Genomic DNA, 14,979 nt, shown 5'->3' with positions numbered 1-14,979 from the left:
CACTATGTTTTACTTGTATTCTGCTTTTAACTGCATATTAAACCTTGAAATGAGACAGCAGCTCTGTCGCTTGTGAGTCAGACAGAAATTAGAACAGGTCAATTAAGGAGTCACAAATAAGTTACAACAGGTCAGTTAAGATTAATTATCTGTGAGCTGAGTGGGTGGAGCTAGGAACTAAACCTTCTATTTAAGGCATAAAATAAAATGTTTCAGAGCTTTACTGGAAAGGCTCACCCAGTCTCGGCTAGAGTTTGTTGTGAGGGAAAGGTTAGTCTGCTTCTTATTTGGATTATTTGGTATTACTTTATTGCCTTTTTCTGTTTTGTATACTGTGTTTTGTTTGCTTTACACTGTGTTTTATTTGTATTTTGCTTTTAACTGCATATTAAAACGTGATAAGAGACCGCAACTCTGTCTCTTGTGAGTTAGGCAGAAACTAAAACAGGTCAATTAAGGAGTCACACATAAGTTACAACAGGTCAGTTAAGGTTAATCATATGTGAAGTGAGGGGGTTGAACTAGGAATGAAATCTTCTATTTACGGGGTAAAATAAAATAGTTAAGAGCTTTAATGGAAAGGCTCACCCAATCTCTGCTAATGTTTATTTCGAGCAAAGGTTAGTCTTCTTATTTGTTGTATTTTGTATTACTTTATTGCCTTTTTCTATTTTGTATACTGTGATTTGTTTTCTTTACACTGTATTTTACTTGTATTCTGCTTTTAACTGCATATTAAAACTTGAAAAGAGACCACAGCTCTGTCTCTTGTGAGTCAGACAGAAATTAGAACAGGTCAATTAAAGAGTCAGACATAAGTTACAACAGGTCAGCTAAGGTTAATCATCTGTGAACTGAGGGGTGGAGCTAGGAACTAAACCTTCTATTTAAGGAGTAAAATAAAACATTTCAGAGCTTTACTGGAAAGGCTCACCCAGATTCTGCTACAGTTTGCTCTGAGAGAATGGTTTATTTGCTTCTTATTTGTTGTAGTTTATATTACTTTTATTTCCTTTTTCTATTTTGTATACAGTGATTTGTTTTCTTTGCATGGTGTGTTACTTGTATGCTGCTTTTAACGTCATATTAAAGCTTGAAAAGAGACCACAGCTCTGTCTCTTTTGAGTCAGACAAAAATTAGAACAGGTCATGTAAGGAGTCATGCATGAGTTACAACAGGTCATTTAAGGTTAATCATCTGTGAACTGAGGAGTGGAGCTAGTAATTAAAACATCTATTTAAAGGGTAAAGTAAAACATTTCAGAGCTTTACTGGAAATGTTCACTCAGTCTCTGCTATATTTGATTGTGAGGGTAAGGTTAGTTTGCCTCTTATTTGTTTTTTTTTAATTACTTTACTGCCTTTTTCTATTTTGTATAATGTGATTTGTTTCTTTACACTGTGTTTTACTTCTATTCTGCTTTTAACCGCATATTAAAACTTGAAAAGAGACCACCGCTCTGTCTCTTGTGAGTCAGACAGAAAGTCAATAATGTCAATTAAAGAGTCACACATAAGTTACAACAGGTCAGTTAAGGTTAATCATCAGTGAACTGAAGGGTGGAGCTAGGACCTAAACCTTCTTTTTAAGGGGTAAAATAAAACAATTCTGAGCCTTACTGGAAAGGCTCATCCAGTCTCTGCTGCAGTTTGTTGTGAGGGAAAGGTTAGTTTGCTTCTTATTTGTTGTATTTTCTATTACTTTATTGCCTTTTTCTGTTTTGTATACTGTGATTTGTTTTCTTTACACTGTGTTTTACTTGTATTCTGCTTTTAACTGAATATTAAAACTTGAAAAGAAACCACAGCTCTGTCTCTTGTGAGTCAGACAGAAATTAGAACAGGTCAATTAAGGAGTCACACATAAGTTAGAACAGGTCAGTTAAGGTTAATCATCTGTGAACTGAGGTGGCAGACCTAGGAATTAAACCTCCAATTTAAGAGGTAAAATAAAATATTTCAGAGCTTTACTGGAAAGGCTCATCCTGACTCTGCTACAGTTTGTTGTGAGGGAAAGGTTAGTCTGCTTCTTATTTGGATTATTTGGTATTACTTTATTGCCTTTTTCTATTTTGTATACTGTGGTTTGTTTCCTTTACACTGTGTTTTACTTGTATTTTGCTTTTAACTGCATATTAAAATGTGATAAGAGACCACAGCTCTGTCTCTTGTGAGTTAGACAGAGACTAAAACAGGTCAATTAAGGAGTCATACATAAGTTACAACAGGTCAGTTAAGGTTAATCATCTGTGAAGTGAGGGGGTTGAGCTAGGAAATAAATCTTCTGTTTATGGGGTAAAATAAAATAGTTAAGAGCTTTACTGGAAAGGCTCACCCAGTCCCTGCTACTGTTTATTTCTAGCAAAGGTTAGTCTTCTTATTTGTTGTATTTTGTATTACTTTATCACCTTTTTCTATTTTGTATACTTTTTTGTTTTCTTTACAATTTATTTTACTTGTATTCTGCCTTTAATTGGATATTAAAACTTGAAATGAGACCACAGCTCTGTCTCTTGTGAGTCAGACAGAAATTAGAACAGGTTAATTAAGAAGTCACACATAAGTTACAACAGGTCAGTTAAAAGTAATCATCTGTGAGGTGAGGGTTTTGATCTAGGAACTAAATCTTCTATTTAAGGGAGAAAATAAAACATTTCAGAGCTTTACTGGAAAGGTTCACACAGTCTCTGCTGCAGTTTTTTGTGAGGGAAAGGTTGGTTTGATTCTCATTTGTTGCATTTTGTATTACTTTATTGCCTTTTTTATTTTTATATACTGTGATTGGTTTTCTTTATACTGTGTTTGACTTGTAAACTTCTTTTAACTGCATATTAAAACTTGAAAAGAGACCACAGCTCTGCCTCTTGTGAGTCAGACAGAAATTAGAACAGGTCAATTAAGGAGTCACACATAAGTTACAAAGGGCAGTTAAGGTTAATCATCTGTGAATTGAGGGTTTGGAGATAGGAACTAAGCCTTCTATATAAGGGCATAAAATAAAAGATTTCAGAACTTTACTGGAAAGGCTCACCCAGACTCTGCTTCAGTTTTCTGTTTGGGAAAGGTTAGTTTGCTTCTTATTTGTTATAATTTGTATTACTCTATTGCCTTTTTCTATTTTGTATTCAGCGATTTGTTTTCTTTACACTGTGTTTTACTTGTATTCTGCTTTTAACTGCATATTAAAACTTGAAAAGAGACCACAGCTCTGTCTCTTGTGAGTCAGACAAAAATTAGAACAGGCCAGTTAAGGAGTCACACATAAGTTACAACAGGTCAGTTAAGGTTAATCATCTGTGAACTGAGGGGGTGGAGCTAGGAACTAAACCTTCTATTTAAGGGGTAAAATAAAACATTTCAGAGCTTTACTGGAAAGGCTCTCCCAGTCCCTGCTACAGTTTGTTGTGAGAAAAAGGTTAATTTGCTTCTTATTGGTTTTATTTTTATTACTTTATTGCCTTTTTCTATTTTGTATACTGTGGTTTGTTTTCTTTACACTGTGTTTTACTTGTATTCTGCTTTTAACTGCATATTAAAACTTGAAAAGAGACCACAGCTCTGTCTCTTGTGAGTCAGACAGAAATTAGAAAAGGTCAATTAATGAGTCACACATAAGTTACAACAGGTCAGTTAAGATTAATCATCTGTGAACTGAGGGGTTGGGGCTAGGAACTAAACCTTCTATTTAAGGGGTAAAATAACACAAGTCTGAGCTTTACTGGAAAGGCTCACCCAGTCTCTGCTACAGTTTGTTGTGAGGGAAAGGTTAGTTTACTTCTTATTTCTTGTATTTTGTGTTACTTTTTGCCTTTTTCTATTTTGTTTACTGTGATTTGTTTTCTTTACACTGTGTTTTACTTGTATTCTGCTTTTAACTGCATATTAAAATTTGAAAAGAGACCACAGCTCTGTCTCTTGCGAGTCAGACAGAAACTAGAACAGGTCAATTAAGGAGTCACACATAAGTCGCAACAGGTCAGTTAAGATTAATTATCTGTGAACTGAGTGGTGGAGCTAAGAACTAAAGCTTTTATTTAAGGGGTAAATAAAATACTTCAGAGCTTTACTGGAAAGGCTCACCCAGTCTCTGCTTCAGTTTGTTGTGAGGGAAATGTTAGTTTGCTTCTTATTTGTTTTATTTTTATTACTTTATTGCCTTTTTCTATTTTGTATACTGTGGTTTATTTTCTTTACACTGTGTTTTACTTGTATTCTACTTTTAACAGCATATTAAAACTAGAAAAGAGACCATAACTCTGTTTCTTGTGAGTCAGACAGTAATTAGAACAGGTCAATTAAGGAGTCACACATAAGTTACAACAGGTCAGTTAAGGTTAATCATCTGTGAACTTAGTGGATGGAGCTACGAACTAAACATTTTATTTAAAGGGTAAAATAAAACATTTCAGAGCTTTAATGGAAAGGTTCACTCAGTCTCTGCTTCAGTTTCTTGTGAGGGAAAGGTTAGTTTGCTTCTTATTTGTTGAAATTTTATTACTTTATTGCTTTTTTCTATTTTATATACTGTGGTTTGTTTACTTTACACTGTGTTGTTGTATTCTGAGTTTAACTGCATATTAAAACTAGAAAAGAGACCGTAACCCTATTTCTTGTGAGTCAGACAGAAATTAGAACAGATCAATTAAGGAGTCACACATAAGTTACAACAGGTCAGTTAAGGGTAATCTTCTGAAAACTGAGGGGGTGGAGCTAGGAACTAAACCTTCTATTTAAAGGTTAAAATAAAACATTTCAGAGCTTTTATGGAAAGGCTCACTCAGTCTCTGCTACATTTTCTTGTGAGGGTAAGGTTAGTTTGCTTCTTATTTGTTTTTTTTAATTACTTTATTGCCTTTTTCTATTTTGTATAATGTGATTTGTTTCTTTACACTGTGTTTTACTTGCATTCTGCTTTTAACTGCATATTAAAACTTGAAAAGAGACCACAGCTCTGTCTCTCTTGTGAGTCAGAAAGAAATTAGAACAGGTCAATTAAAGAGTCATGCATAAGTTACAACAGGTCAGTTAAGGTTAATCATCTGTGAACTGAGGGGTGGAGCTAGGAACTAAACCTTCTATTTAAGGGGTAAAATAAAATATTTCAGAGCTTTACTGGAAAGGCTCACCCAGTCTCTGCTACAGTTTGTTGTGAGCAAAGGTTAGTCTTCTTATTTGTTGTATTTTGTATTACTTTATTGCCTTTTTCTATTTTGTATACTGTGGTTTGTTTTCTTTACAGTGTGTTTTACTTGTATTCTGTTTTTAACTGCATATTAAAACTTGAAAAGAGACCACAGCTCTGTCTCTTGTGTGTCAGACAGAAATTAGAACAGGTCAATTAAGGAGTCACACATAAGTTACAACAGGTCAGTTAAGGTTAATCATCTGTGAACTGATGGGTGGAGCTAGGAACTAAACCTTCTATTTAAGGGGTAAAATAAAACATTTCAGAGCTTTACTGGAAAGGCTCACCCAGACTCTGCTACAGTTTGCTGGGAGGGCAAGGTTAGTTTGCTTCTTATTTGTTGTATTTTGTATTACTTTATTGCCTTTTTCTATTTTGTATACTGTGGTTTGTTTTCTTTACACTGTGTTTTACTTGTATTCTGCTTTTAACTGCATATTAAAACTTGAAAAGAGACCACAGCTCTGTCTCTTGTGAGTCAGACAGAAATTAGAACAGGTCTATTAAGGAGTCACACAAAAGCTGCAACAGGTCAGTTAAGGTTAATCATCTGTGAACTGAGGGGGTGGAGCTAGGAACTAAACCTTCTATTTAAGGGTAAAACATTTCACAGCTTTACTGGAAAGGCTCACCCAGACTCTGCTACAGTTTGCTGTGAGGGAAAGGTTAGTTTGCTTCTTATTTGTTGCATTTTGTATTACTTTATTGCCTTTTTCTATTTTGTATACTGTGATTTGTTTCCTTTACACTGTGTTTACTTCTGTTCTTCTTTTACCTGCATATTAAAATTTGAGAAGAGACCATAGCTCTCTTTCTTGCAAGTCAGACAGAAATTAGAACAGGTCAATTAAGGAGTCACACATAAGTTACAACTGGTCAGTTAAGGTTAATCATCTGTAAACTGATTGAGTGGAGCTAGGAACTAACCTTCAATTTATGGGGTAAAATAAAACATTTCAGAGCTTTACTTGAAAGGCTCACCCAGTCTCTGCTACAGTTTGTTGTGCGGGAAAGGTTAGTTTACTTCTTATTTCTTGTATTTTGTGTTACTTTTTGCCTTTTTCTATTTTGTTTGCTGTGATTTGTTTTCTTTACACTGTGTTTTACTTGTATTCTGCTTTTATATGCATATGAAAGCTTGAAAACAGACCACAGCTCTGTCTCTTGTGTGTCTGACAGAAATTAGAACAGGTCAGTTAAGGAGTCACACATAAGTTACAACAGGTCCGTTAAGGTTAATCATCTGTGAACTGAGGGGTTGGAGCTAGGAACTAAACCTTCTATTTAATGGATAAAGTAAAACATTTCAGAAATTTAATGGAAAGGCTTACACAGTCTCTGCTACCATTTGTTTTAAGGGAAAGGTTAGTTTGCTTCTTATTTGCTGTATTTTATATTACTTTATTGCCTTTTTCTATTTTGTATACAGTGATTTGTTTTCTTTACACTGTGTTTTACTTGTATTATGCTTTTAACTGCATATTAAAACTTGAAAAGAGACCACAGCTCTGTCTCTTGTGAGTCAGACAGAAATTCAAACAGGTCAATTAAGGAGTCACACATAAGTTTACAACAGGTCAGTTAAGATTAATTATCTGTGAACTGAGGGGGTGGAGCTAAGAACTAAACCTTCTATTTAAGGGGTAAAATAAATCATTTCAGAGCTTTACTGGAAAGGCTCACCCAGTCTCTATTAAAGTTTGTTGTAGGAAAAGGTTAGTTTGATTCTTATATGTTGTATTTTGTAATAATTTTTTACCTTTTTCTATTTTGTATACTGTGATTTTTTTTCTTTACACAGTGTTTTACTTGTTTTCTGCTTTTTACTGCTTATTAAAACTTGAAAAGAGTCCACAGCTCTGTCTCTACTGAGTCAGACAGAAATTAGAACAGGTCAATTAAGGAGGCACACATAAGTTGCAACAGGTCAGTTAAGGTTAATCATCTGTGAATTGAGGTGGTGGAGCTAGGAACTAAACCTTATCTTTAAGGGGTAAAATAAAACATTTCAGAGCTTTACTGGAAAGGCTCACCCAGTCTCTGCTACAGTTTGCTATGAGGGTAAGGTTAGCTTGCTTCTTATTTGTTGTTTTTGTATTACTTTATTGCCTTTTTTATTTTGTATACTGTGATTTGTTTTCTTTACACTGTGTTTTACTTGTATTCTGCTTTTAACTGCATATTAAAACTTGAAAAGAGACCACAGCTCTGTCTCTTGTGAGTCAGACAGAAATTAGAACAGGTCAATTAAGGAGTCACACATAAGTTACAACAGGTCAGTTAAGGTTAATCATCTGTGAACTGAGGGTGGAGCTAGGAACTAAACCTTCTATTTAAGGGGTAAAATAAAACATTTCAGAGCTTTACTGGAAAGGCTCACCCAGTCTCTGCTACAGTTTGATGAGAGGGAAAGGTTAGTTTGCTTCTTATTTGTTGTATTTTGTATTACTTTATTGCCTTTTTCTATTTTGTATACTGTGATTTGTTTTCTTTACACTGTTTTACTTACTTTTTGCTTTTAACTGCATATTAAACATTGAAAAGCAACCACAGCTCTGTCTCTTGTGAGTCAGACAGAAATTAGAACAGGTCAATTAAGGAGTCACACATAAGTTACAACAGGTTAGTTAAGATTAATCATGTGTGAGCTGAGTGGGTGGAGTTAGGAACTAAACCTTCTATTTAAGGAGTTAAAATACAATGTTTCACAGCTTTACTGGAAAGGCTCACCCAGTCTCAGCTACAGTTTGTTTTGAGGGAAAGGTTAGTTTGCTTCTTATTTGATGCATTTTGCGCTACTTTATTGCCTTTTTCTATTTTGTATACAGTGATTTGTTTTCCTTACGTTGTGTTTTATTTGTATTATGCTTTTAACTGCATATTAAAACTTGAAAAGAGACCATAGCTCTGTCTCTTGTGAGTCCAACAGAAATTCAAACAGGTCAATGAAGTAGTCGCACATATGTTTCTAACAGATAAGTTAAGATTAATTATCTGTGAACTGAGTGGTGGAGCTAGGAACTAAACCTTCTATTTAAGGGGTAAAATAAAATATTTCAGAGCTTTACTGGAAAGGCTCACCCAGTCTCTGCTACAGTTTGTTGTGAGGGAAAGGATAGTTTTCTTTTTTTGTAGTATTTTTATTACTTTATTGCCTTTTTCTATTTTGTATTATGTGATTTGTTATCTTTACACTGTTTTACTTGTATTTTGTTTTTATCTGCATATTAAAGCTTTAAAAGAGACCACAGCTCTGTCTCTTGTGAGTCAGACAGAAATTAGAACAGGTCAATTAAAGAGTCACACATAAGTTACAACAGGTCAGTAACGTTTAATCATCTATGAACTGATGGGGTGGAGCTAAGAACTAAACCTTCTATTTAAGGGTAAAATAAAACATTTCAGAGCTTACTGGAAAGGTTCATGCAGTCTGTGCCACAGTTTGTTGTGAGGGAAATGTTACTTTGCTTCTTATTTGTTGTATTTTGTATTAATTTATTGCCTTTTTCTATTTTTTATACTTTGATTTGTTTTCTTTACACTATGTTTTACTTGCATTCTCCTTTTAACTGCATATTAAAACTTGAAAAGAGACCACAGCTCTGTCCCTTGTGAGTCAGACAGAAATTAATAGAGGTCAGTTAAGGAGTCACACATAAGTTACAACAGGGCAGTTAAGGTTAATCATCTGTGAATTGAAGGGGTGGAGCTAGGAACTAAACCTTCTATTTAAGGAGAAAATTTTAAAACTACTTCAGAGGTTTACTGGAAAGACTCACCCAGTCTTTGCTACAGTTTGCTGTGAGAAAAAGGTTAGTTTGCATTTTATTTGTTGTATTTTGTATTACTTTATTGTCTTTTTCTATTTTGTATACTGTGATTTATTTTCTTTACACTGTGTTTTACTTGTATTCTGCTTTTAACTGCATATTAAAACTTGAAAAGAGACCAAAGCTCTTTCTTGTGAGTCAGACAGAAATTAGAAAAGGTCAATTAAGGAGTCACACATAATTTAGAACAGGTCTGTTAAGGTTACTCATCTGTGAACTGGGGGTGGAGCTAGGAACTAAACCTTCTATTTAAGGGGTAAAATAAAACATTTCAGAGCTTTACTGGAAAGGCTCACCCAGTCTCTGCTACAGTTTGTTGTGAGGGAAAGGTTAGTTTACTTCTTATTTCTTGTATTTTGTGTTACTTTTTGCCTTTTTCTATTTTGTATACTGTGATTTGTTTTCTTTACACTGTGTTTTACTTGTATTCTGCTTTTAACTGCATATTAAAACTTGAAAAGAGACCACAGCTCTGTCCCTTGTGTGTCAGACAGAAATTGGAAGAGGTCAGTTAAGGAGTCACACATAAGTTACAACAGGTCAGTTAAGGTTACTCATCTGTGAACTGAAGGGGTGGAGCTACGAACTAAACCTTCTATTTAAGGGGTAAAATAAAAAAATTCAGAGCTTTACTGGAAAGGCTCACCCAGTCTCTGCTACAGTTTGTGTGAGAAAGGTTAATTTGCTTCTAATTTGTGTATTTTGTATTACTTTACTGCCTTTTTCTATTTTGTATATTGTGATTTATTTTCATTATACTGTGTTTTAATTGTATTCTCCATTTAACTGCATATTAAAACTTGAAAAGAGACCACAGCTCTGTCTCTTGTGAGTCAGACAGAAATTAGAACAGGTCAATTAAGGAGTCACAAATAAGTTACAACAGGTCATTTAAGGTTAATCATCTGTGAACTGAGGGGATTGAGCTAGGAACTAAGCCTTCTATTTAAGGGGTAAAATAAAACATTTCAGAGCTTTACTGGAAAGGCTCACCCAGTCTCTGCTACAGTTTGCTATGAGGGAAAGGTTAGTTTGCTTCTTATTTGTTGTATTTTGTATTATTTTATTGCCTTTTTCTATTTTGTATACTGTGATTTGCTTCCTTTACACTGTGTTTTACTTGTATTTTGCTTTTAATTGGATATTAAAACTTGAAATGAGACAACAGCTCTATCTCTTGTGTGTCAGACAGAAATTAGAACAGGTCAATTAAGGAGTCACACATAAGTTACAACAGGTCAGTTAAGGTTAATCATTTGTGAACTGAGGGGGTGGAGCTAGGAACTAAACCTTCTTTTTAAGGTGTAAAATAAAATGTTTCAGAGATTTACTGGAAAGGCTTACACAGTCTCTGCTACAGTTTGTTGTAAGGGAAAGTATAGTTTGCTTCTTTTTTGTTGCACTTTATATTACTTTATTGCCTGTTTCTATTTTGCATACAGTGATTTGTTTTCTTTACACTTTGTGTCACTTGTATTCTGCTTTTAACTGCATACGAAAAGTTAAAAAGAGACCACAGCTCATTCTCTTGTGTGTTAGACAGAAATTAGAACAGGTCAATTAAGGAGTCACACATAAGTTACAACAGGTCAGTTAAGGTTAATCATCTGTGAACTGATGGGTTGGAGATAGGAACTAAACCTTTTATTTAATGGATAAAGTAAAACATTTCAGAGATTTACTGGAAAGGCTTATACACTCTCTGCTACAGTTTGTTGTAAGGGAAAGGTTAGTTTGCTTCTTTTTTTGTTGTAGTTTATATTACTTTATTGCCTGTTTCTATTTTGTATACCATAATTTGTTTTTTTACATTATGGTTTACTTGTATTCTGCTTTTAACTGCATATTAAAACTTGAAAAAAAAAAACACAGCTCTGTCTCTTGTGAGTCAGACAGAAACTAGAACAGGTAAATTAAGGAGTCACGCATAAGTTACAATAGGTCAGTTAAGGTTAGTCATCTGTGAACTGAGGTGGTGGAGCTAGGAACTAAACATTCTATTTAAGGGGTAATATAAAACATTTCAGAGCTTTAATGGAAAGTCTCACCCAGTCTCTTCTACAGTTTGTTGTGAGGGTAAGGTTAGTCTTCTTATTTGTTGTATTTTGCATTACTTTATTAACTTTTTTAATTTTCTATACAGTGATTTGTTTTCTTTACACTGTGTTTTACTTGTTTTATGCTTTTAACTGAATATTAAAACTTGAAAAGATACAACAGCTCTGTCTCTTGTGAGTCAGACAGAAATTAGAACAGGTCAATTAAGGAGTCACAGATAAGTTACAAAGGGTCAGTGAAGGTTAATCATCTAACTGAGGGTAGGAGCTAGGAAATAATCCTTCTATTTAAGAGGCAAAATAAAACATTTCAGAGCTTTACTGAAAAGGCTCACCCAGACTCTGTACAGTTTGCTGTGAGGGAAATGTTAGTTTGCATTTTATTTGTTGTATTTTGTATTACTTTATTGCCTTTTTCTATTTTGTACACTGTGATTTGTTTTCTTTACACTGTGTTTTACTTGTATTCTGCTTTTAACTGCATATTAAACATTGAAAAGCAACCACAGCTCTGTCTCTTGTGAGTCAGACAGAATAAAGAACAGGTCAATTAAGGAGTCACACATACTTTACAACAGGTTAGTTAAGATTAATTATCTGTGAACTGAGGGTGTGGAGCTAGTAACTAAACCTTCTATTTAAGGAGTAAAATAAAATCTTTCAGAACTTTACTGAAAGGCTCACCCAGTATCTGCTACAGTTTGTTGTGAGGGAAAGGATAGTTTGCTTCTTATTTGTTGGATTTTGTATTACTTTATTGCCTTTTTCTATTTTGTATAATGGGATTTGTTATCTTTACACTGTTTTTTTACTTGTATTCTGCTTTTAACTGCATATTAAAGCTTAAAAAGAGACCACAGCTCCGTCTCTTGTGAGTCAGACAAAAATTAGAACAGGTCAATTAAGGAGTCACACATAAGTCGCAACAGGTCAGTTAAGGTTAATCATCTGTGAACTGAGGGGGTGGAGCTAGGAACTAAACCTTCTATTTAAGGAGTAAAATAAAACATTTCAGAGCTTTACTGGAAAGGCTCACCCAGTCTCTGCTACAGTTTGTAGTGAGGGTAAGGTTATTTTGCTTCTCATTGTTGTAGTTTGTAATACTTTATTGTTTTTTTCTGTTTTGTCTACTGTGATTTCTTTTCTTTACACTGTTTTCTTGAATTCTGCTTTAAACTGCATATTGAACCTTGAAAAGAGACCACAGCTCTGTCTCTTGTGAGTCAGACAGAAATTAGAACAGGTCAATTAAGGGGTCACACATAAGTTACAACAGGTCAGGTAAGGTGAATCATCTGTGAACTGAGGGGATGGAGCTAGGAACTAAATCTTCTATTTAAGGAGTAAAGTAAAACATTTCAGAGATTTACTGGAAAGGTGTGCCCAGTCTTTGCTATAGTTTGCTGTGAGGAAAAGGTTAGTTTGCATCTGATTTGTTGTATTTTCTATTACTTTATTGCCTTTTTCTATTTTAAATACTGTGGTTTGTTTTCTTTACACTGTTTTACTTGTATTTTGTTTTTATCTGCATATTAAAGCTTTAAAAGAGATTGCAGCTCTGTCTCTTGTGATTCAAACATAAATTAGAACAGGCCAATTAAGGAGTCATGCATAAGTTACAACAGGTCAGTTAAGGTTAGTCAGCTGCGAACTGAGAGGGTGGAACTAAAGCTTTTTTTAAGGGGTACAATAAAATATTCCACAGCTTTACTGGAAAGGCTTATCCAGTCGCTGCTTCAGTTTGTTGTGAGGAAAAGTTTAGTTTGCTTATTATTTGTTGTATTTTTATTACTTTTTGCATTTTTGTATTTTATATACTGTGATTTGTTTTATTTACACTGTATTTTACTTGTATTCTAGTTTTAACTTCATACTAAAACTTGAAAAGAGACCACAGCTCAGTCTCTTATGAGTCAGACAGAAATGGCAACAGGTCAATTAAGGAGTCACACATAATTTACAACAGGTCAGCTAAGGTTAATCATCTGAGAACTGAGGGGTGGATCTAGCAACTAAACCTTCTATTTAAGGGGTAAAATAAAACATTTCAGAGCTTTACTGGAAAGGCTCACCCAGTCTCTGCTACAGTTTGCTATGAGGGAAAGGTTAGTTTGCTTTTTATTTGTTGTATTTTGTATTACTTTATTGCCTTTTTCTATTTTGTATTCAGCGATTTGTTTTCTTTACACTGTGGTTCACTTTTATTCTGCTTTTAACTGCATATTAAAACTTGATAAGAGGCCACAGATCTGTATCTTGTGAGTCAGACAGAAATGAAAACATGTCAATTAAGGAATCACACATAAGTTACAATAAGTCATTAAGGTTAATAATCTGTAAACTGAAGGGGTGGAGCTAGGAACTAACCCTTCTATTTAAGGTTTAAAATAAAACATTTCAGAGCTTTAATGGAAAGTCTCACCCATCCTCTGCTACAATTTGTTGTGAGGGTAAGGTTAGTTTGCTTCTTATTTGTTGTATTTTTATTACTTTATTCCCTTTTTTCTTTTGTATACTATGATTTGTTTTCTTTACACTGTGTTTTACTTGTTTTATGCTTTTAACTGCATATTAAATCTTGTAAAGACACCACAGCTCTCTCTCTTGTAAGTCAGAGAGAAATTAGAACAGGTCAATTAAGGAGTCACCCATAAGTTACAACAGGTCAGTTAAGGTTAGACATCTGCGAACTGAAGGGGTGAAGCTAGGAACTAAAGCTTTTATTTAAGGGATAAAATAAAATATTTCAGAGCTTTACGGGAAAGGCTCACCCAGTCTCTGCTTCATTTTCTTGTGAGGGAAAGGTTAGTTTGCTTCTTATTTATTGTATTTTTATTACTTTATTTCCTTTTTTTATTTTGTATATTGTGATTTGTTTTCTTTACACTGTTTTACTTGCATTCTGCTTTTAACTGCATATTAAACCTTGAAAAGTGACCAGAGCCCTGTCTCTTGTGAGTCAGACATAAATTAGAACATGTCAATGAAGGAGTCACACATAAGTTACAACAGGTCATTTAAGGTTAATCATCTGTGAACTGAGGGAGTGGACCTAGGAACTAAACCTTCTATTTAAGGGGTAAAATAAAACATTTCAGAGAATTACTGGAAAGGTGTACCCAGTCTCTGCTACAGTTTGCTATGAGGGTAAGGTTAGCTTGCTTCTTATTTGTTGTTTTTGTATTACTTTATTGCCTTTTTCTGTTTCGTATATTGTGATTTGATTTCTTTACACTATGCTTTATTTCTATTCTGCTTTTAACTGCATATTAAAACTTGAAAAGAGACCACAGCTCTGTCTCTTGTGAGTCAGGCAGAAATTAGAAGAGGTCAATTAAGGAGTCACAAATAAGTAACAAATGGTCACCTAAGGTTAATCATATATGACCTGAGGGGTGGAGTTAGGAACTAAACCTTCTATTTAAGGGGTAAAATAAAACATTTCAGAGCTTTGCTGGAAAGGCTCACCCAGACTCTGCTACAGTTTGCTGTGAGGGAAATGTTAGTTTGCATCTTATTTGTTGTATTTTGTATTACTTTCTTGCCTTTTTCTGTTTTGTATATTATGATTTGTTTTCTTTACACTGTGTTTTACTTGCATTCTGCTTTTAACTGTATATTAAAAGTTGAAAAGAGACCACAACTCTGTCTCTTGTGAGTCAGACAGAAGTTAGAACAGGTCAATTAAGGAGTCACGCATAAGTTACAGCTGTTCAGTTAAGGGTAATCATCTGTGAACTGAAAGGATGGAGCTAGGAATAAAACCTTCTATTTAAGGGGTAAAATAAAACATTTCAGACCTTACTGGACAGGCTCACCCAGTCTCTGCTGCAGTTTTATGTGAGGGTAAGGTTAGTTTGCTTCTCATTTGTTGTAGTTTGTAATACTTTATTGCTTTTTTCTGTTT

The sequence above is a fragment of the Protopterus annectens genome, chromosome 3.part1 (assembly GCF_019279795.1).
Source record: "Protopterus annectens isolate FY-2018-M chromosome 3.part1, PAN1.0, whole genome shotgun sequence".
Lineage (NCBI taxonomy): Eukaryota > Metazoa > Chordata > Ceratodontiformes > Protopteridae > Protopterus > Protopterus annectens.
The sequence above is the reverse complement of the archived record's forward strand: the minus strand, read 5'-3'. Positions refer to the sequence as shown.